This window comes from Amblyomma americanum, chromosome 5 (assembly GCF_052857255.1).
Source record: "Amblyomma americanum isolate KBUSLIRL-KWMA chromosome 5, ASM5285725v1, whole genome shotgun sequence".
NCBI classification, from domain to species: Eukaryota; Metazoa; Arthropoda; class Arachnida; order Ixodida; family Ixodidae; genus Amblyomma; species Amblyomma americanum.
In genome coordinates this window covers 76,875,571-76,882,148 of record NC_135501.1, presented here as the reverse complement: position 1 = coordinate 76,882,148, position 6,578 = coordinate 76,875,571, and the positions used below count along the sequence as shown (strand labels likewise).

The 6,578-nt window shown below is 45.6% G+C and overlaps 1 long non-coding RNA gene across 1 annotated transcript in view; it reads left to right on the top strand.

Moving 5' to 3' along the window:
• LOC144134831 (uncharacterized) overlaps positions 1–413 on the top strand; it is a 100,146-nt gene extending 99,733 nt beyond the window's left edge. The window contains exon 3 of the long non-coding RNA XR_013315272.1: positions 375–413. This is a non-coding gene — a long non-coding RNA (uncharacterized LOC144134831). The remainder of the gene's footprint in view (positions 1–374) is intronic.
• Positions 414–6,578: the final 6,165 nt, after the last annotated feature.

Genomic DNA, 6,578 nt, shown 5'->3' with positions numbered 1-6,578 from the left:
CCTTACATGCCGTGCTAAAACTGCTTAACCAAGTAACGGCCCTGACAGGCTGATGACAGTCTATGGGCTGGTAGCCGAAGCTCCATGAGGTAGTGGAGGCTCAATGTCTGCGTCCGGCGTTTGTCTAAAGTAGCAGGATAGTGGTTCACAGTGTAAGACTGCTCGACCTAACCCATTAATTCGGTTGTCTCACCGCGGTCCTGGCTTCTGCTCTTTGTTAATTCACTCCTGTGGCGGCTAGCATGCTATAGCGTACTCTGGCCTTTTGTGGTTGAAACCGAAATTGTAGAAATTATTTCGGCGCACGTTCTTTTCATTTTTTTGTTTTAAACCGCAAGCTGCAACCCTTATTGTATCCCTCGTTTCAAATGAAGGTAAACCTGAAGAAGCCTGCATGTCTGAAGGAGGAGCAGTAGCTGCTTCATTATGTAAGTATTTGCCCATCCGAAGTCGCGCATTATGATATGAGAAGTCGATAATATCTAGTAATGCAAGCGAGAACCACATTATTATAAAAAGCGCTGGCCCATTCTGCAATACGCCTCACATATACTTCTTAACACGTTTGGGTACGTTTTTATACATGTTTCAATTGTTGAAAGTGACAGCGTCAAGACGGCTTTCCGCCGTTCGCACAAATCGAAGCAAACTACGTACTGTCGCAGTGGCCAGAAAGAACTGGCTTCTGCCAGCTGCAGTGCACTGACTGTTCTAGCGCTAAATGCGCACTATGCGAAAGCTGCTTGTTACGGGTGGCCATTGCTGCAGACGACGTGGATTTGTAGTTACTTCTGACAAAATTAGGACATTACAAGATACAATCTTGGCATTAAAAAAGCAAGACTGTCGTATGACATCTCTGCGTCCAATTCCGGCGTAAACAAGCGAGCGGGTTAAACGAGAGAAGTATTTCATAGTGCGCGTTTAGCGTTGCAACAGTCCATGTGCACATTTAGCGGCAGTATTAAGGTGAACACGGGGTAAGCGTGAATGACTTTCACCTGCTTTCATAAGTTTTCCTCTGGACCAATAATACCCATTAGACAAGTTCGACTTCAGTGCAAAAATAAGGATCCAATTTGTTGTTGCGTTCAAACTGACTGTTCTTCCATTTGATATTGGAGCTATTTGTACTTTTAAGAACTCCTCGACTACTCATACCTTGTGTGAGTGAAGGCATGCGTGGAGAAGTGTGACTACATGTTCTGTATACTTTAACTCTAGAGAACCTAGACTGCGCCAGATCGCGAGAAAGAGAGAGTTGATGATTGGACAGCGATCTGGGTATGCGATCCTCCCACTGCATTCGATAAAGATAAGGTTGAAAAAGTGCAAAAAAGATCTGCTCGTTACGTGCTAGGTAAGTCAGCCACAGATATAATATCCTGTGCTACACTTTCTAAACAAGCATTAAGCTGGGAATCATTAGAGCATCGCAGAGCCGTGCTTCGTTGAAACCTTATTCATGGCATTGACCACTCCGGAACTGGTATCCCACGTGAATGATACATCTTTTAGCCTAATTATGCATCTTTTCACCTCAATATGTGTTCTTACGACTGGATCACGACAAAGAAGTGCCTGAGTACAAGTGCAAAACTGAATCTTTCAGTTTTTATTCCCCGAAAAGAATTCGCCAATGGTTCCGACTGCCCTCATCTGTAGTTGTTGCACCACTAGTGACGCGTTTTCCTCTTCATTAAAAGGATTCGCGGCTTTGAAATGGCTCACTTCTCCCGTATTTTTTTTCGCCTGTTTTCTTCGTTTTTTATGGCTCCATTTAACTGCAGACAAGGTTTGTCGGTTGCGACAAGATATTATAACCTTTTCATATTTATTACCAATGGTCGTGTGCACGTGTGTTTCCAATTTGTAGGGTTTTTCTCTCTCTTTTTCGTATCACTGCTGGCATAGATCGCGATAAAATTTGATGACAGCCTTGGCGCACCTATGTAAGTGCATGCGTGTGTTCCCATTTTGTGCTATATCTAACGCTATCCCATTGTAGTGATGAAAACGTGTTCATGTCTCTTTTCACTCATCTCAAAACCTTCTCCTGAAACTTTGTTTCTTTCTTTTTTTTCATGTGCATGTGACCGTGTTTTGTGTTTTGTATTGTGGTCTATACTTTTCTTTTCGTTACCACCCCCCCCCCACGTAAGGCCTAAAAGCGCTGTGGGTATCAGATACATAATAATGAATAATGAATACATGAGCGTATAGCTGTGCTTTAATAGCAAATACAGGTCACTATACCGAATCGACTCTGTTTATTGTAGCAGTTTGTTCTGTTACAAACCACAAAAATGGTCTCTTCCTGGAAGATAACATTCTTCTCTATTTCCTACTCTCTCTCAGGGCGACAACCCAATGGGAATCGTGGTAAGGCGTCATCCAGCTACGCTTCTTGTCAGTAACGTTGTGTGTTTTATTTTCATGTAGAGAATGAGCGAGAGTAGCACACGAGTTAGTAATATACCAGTCGGCCTACGACGTTAAAGGTGCTGCGCTTTCTTACGACACAACGCATCTGGCGGTAGTAAAAAGCAGCGTACTGCTCCATGCAACGCAACTAGTAGGACCAGTGACAGACTGGAGAAGCACTTTCGCTGAACTTCAAGGAACACTTTCCAGCAGTTCTGAGGCGTGTATAGGCTGTTCGAAGCAAATTCATCATCGGTGATTTCTCGGAAAGGCCAGCTTTCGACCAGACAGCGGAATAGATGCCTAGCATGCGCACTACCATCCGAATACAACGATTCGTTCGGCTTCGGCTATTTCCCGCGATGACAGGGCCTTTCCTTTTTATAACGGTCACAGTGTTATAAGATATCGGTGGACACTGACCGTTTCCGTAGTGCGTGGCCAGAAAACCGCCACACAGTTTCATTTCTCGCTCGTTTATCTACGTTGTTCACATGCTGCCTTACCAATTCGATAGACGAATCGCTTGCTTCCGAGGCTGAAAATAAAGTTTTGTCAGAATCTCAGACATTCTGTTTCTGAAATCTATTTGTGAAGAGGAAACCAGCAGGGATATGCGAACAATACTTTTTAGATGCAAAATAGAACACGAAGCGGTTAGATTTACTTATGATTCGAATGGGGATAGTGAAGCTAAATAGCCAACTGAATACGAAACAAATATTGATTGAACCTAATTGAGTTGGAATTGCGTATTAGTATGCTTATTCGGCACATGCGCGAATATTCGCGTGAAACAAATATTCATGCGAAACAGCGAGGTGCCAGCGAGGGAATATAAATCATGAAGGTGAAGCTCTACCTGTCAAAAAACGCAGCACTGATCTGTACTAGGGGACACGCAACACGAAGTCAGTGTAATACCTCTGAGCGTAATGACAGTATGATAGGAAAATTTTCTTTTGCTACTGATAACGATCACGTGCAAACGAGCGTCCAATCTCACTTGATTAGAGAGGGTTGAGTCACAGCCGTGGTCTCTAAGATTGGGCATGAAAGGGGAGCTTGCTAAACTGAACGGTGCTGAATACTGTTGCGTAGCCCAATCTTTAACGCCATATCTACAGGCATTACTAACGTCGCCACACGATTGTCCTTTCCGCACAAACCGGTTGCGGCAGCATGCTGTACGGCGTCGCAGTGGACCCTGGTTTTTCAACAGACGTCTAAAAATCTACGGTGTGCGCTGTTCGGACTTCAACCAACTATTCCAAAACTTCAGACTGGATTCGCCTGGTTTCGATTACCTTTGAACATGCACTATTTATTTCGTTCAGCGAATCTAATAGAGATATATTCAATTGCTGTTCGAAATTTTATATATTGGCACACCCCTAGAAAGTATCCAAATTAAACACGGACCAGAAACGTAGGCACACACAACAACCGGAGGCCAGCAATTGTGCTACGTCAGCAGCAACCAACAACAATCGACCTGCAATCATAGTGGATAGATGGAGCTAATCAGCGAGTTGCTGGCTGCAGTTGTGCTGATGCAGTCTTCGTCATGCATGCTTTTGTAGTTGACTGCGAGATATTCGTGCTCTTCTATGCCAATCCTCTTCCAAAAATGCTTACATTTAGAGCAGCGAATGGCATCTATAATAAAATGGCAGAGACACTAAATTCGCTATGTGGACAAATGATATGATTTGTTTCCTGGGCGTAAGGAGACGCCTTCTAGCAAGCTTCATGTGCAGGCGTTGAGTGGGAGATTGTTTATTATGATGTATTCTTTTCGGGGAATCCTCCAAGGTGTAATAAGAAAGTAATTACTCTCTTATTACAAATAGACTCCACTCTGCGGCCTTCCCCTAAAACATTGGACCAACACAGTGGCCACTTGAAATTTTTGATAAATTCCCTCTTGCCGAATCATATCCTAGCCGCCCCGGTTAGCTGAGTCGGTAAAGCGACTGTCCCGGTTAAGCGGTGGTCTCGGGCTCGAACCGCGGAGCAGGCCGAATTTTTCTTTATTTACGAAGTCTTTGTAGAAGCTGTATAGCTTTATCTTCTGGCCAAATGGCTGCGCTCTGGTAGGCAATATTGTGTAACTACTCCTTTATTATAACTTAATATATTTTGAATGTCCTCTGAGGAGCCACTCGGCATTCATACCCACATTGAATGACGTTAAGGTGCACTTGTCCCAATTACCATGACGTCACCAAACCCACTGGCTGTTCACAGGAACAGCCAGCGCATGCTGGTGACGCCGATGTCATAAGGGAGGGATGTGGCAGTTCAGGTTATCCGGTCGAACGTGACGTTGTGGTGCACTTCAACTCTCAGTTCACGGTCAAAACTCTCAGTTCACGGTGAAAAATTGTTCAGAATTAATTATTCGTGCTGTGCTCTGATTATTTTAGCTAATTTTCACTGTTACTGTTCTTTAGGCGTCTTTCAGGGCAAGAAAGATGGACACCCAGAAACTCGTGTGTGTACCTCTTTAAGACAATGCGAGGCACATTTTCTTCTTGAGTAGAACCCAGGCGAGAATGGTGCTTGCGCAACATATCAGCGGCCCGCTTGGTCGATATAAACCTCTCGCATGACAGAGAACTTTTGTACACCGTAGTTGTGGCACATTTCGCAAAAATGTTATCGTGCTGTGTCGCACACGCTGGATTCCTTGACCAGGATCATGTTATATATACTTGGGCGAAAACACGAAGGCTTGCGTGGAGTTTAAAATAAAACGTTTATGCCCTTGGGGAAAGGAAATGGCGCAGTATCTGTCTCATATATCTTTGGACACCTTAACCGCGCCGTAAGGGAAAGGGTAAAGGAGGGAGAGAAAGAAGAAAGGAAGAATAGGTGCCGTAGTGGAGGGCTCCTGCATAATTTCGACCACCTGGGGATCTTTAAAGTGCACTGACATCGCACAGCACACGGGCGCCTTAGCGTTTTTCCTCCATAAAAACGCAGCCGCCCCGGTCGGGTTCGAACCCGGGAACTCCGGATCAGTAGTCGAGCGCCCACTGAGCCACCGCGGCGGGGCGCTGACAGCTACTTTCTCTGTATTTCAGGTCAGCTTGTGCACATAATGCATAGATTTACATTTTTAATGTGGCTGCGTTTTTATGGAGGAAAAACGCTAAGGCGCCCGTGTGCTGTGCGATGTCAGTGCACGTTAATGATCCCCAGGTGGTAGAAATTATTCCGGAGCCCTCCACTACGGCACCTCTTCTTCCTTTCTTCTTTCACTCCCTCCTTTATCTCTTCCCTTACGGCGCGGTTCAGGTGTCCAACGATATATGAGACAGATACTGCGCCATTTCCTTTCCCCCCAAAACCAATTATTATTATTATGTGCACTGCATACAATGTCAGCCTTCTTCGCATCGTCCTATTTTCAGAGGAGTCTCCTCATTCCAAAGGGCTCCAAGAAAACCGCCGAGTTCCAAACGCTGGAATCGCTTGTCAAAGCTCCTTTTGATGAAATGGTGGCAACTGATGACATTTTATTTGACTGTCTGGACTAGTAGCGTTACGTGGTCGTCGCGAAGGTTAGACCGGAGGGAGTTACCCAGTTCCTCCAGTAAGTAGTTGCAGTCCGTCACCACGCAGGACCCATATAAAGTCCCCAGCTTCGCAGCCATGGCAGAAGTACTCACAAAGGACATCGTCGGAACCAGTGCGACTTCCGGCGGATTACGAGGGCATCGCTCACTTGTGTATTTTCTTCTGTGTAGGGACCGATTTCTGGGCTGACGAACGTATGGCCATCGATTGACAGCTGAGTGTGTTCGAACCGCGATATCACTGTGGTATCAGCTGTGCACCCTGCTCTACCCACGAGGCCTGCCGAACTACGATGGTGGAACGTCATCCAGGACGAGGCCAATCAGCGCAAGCAACACGGATCGACAAGCTATAAAAGCCGCCGCTTCTCTTCGAAGGCTGCAGTCCGGCGGATTACGAGGGCATCGCTCACTTGTGTATTTTCTTCTGTGTAGGGACCGATTTCTGGGCTGACGAACGTATGGCCATCGATTGACAGCTGAGTGTGTTCGAACCGCGATATCACTGTGGTATCAGCTGTGCACCCTGCTCTACCCACGATGCCTGCCGAACTACGATGGTGGAACGTC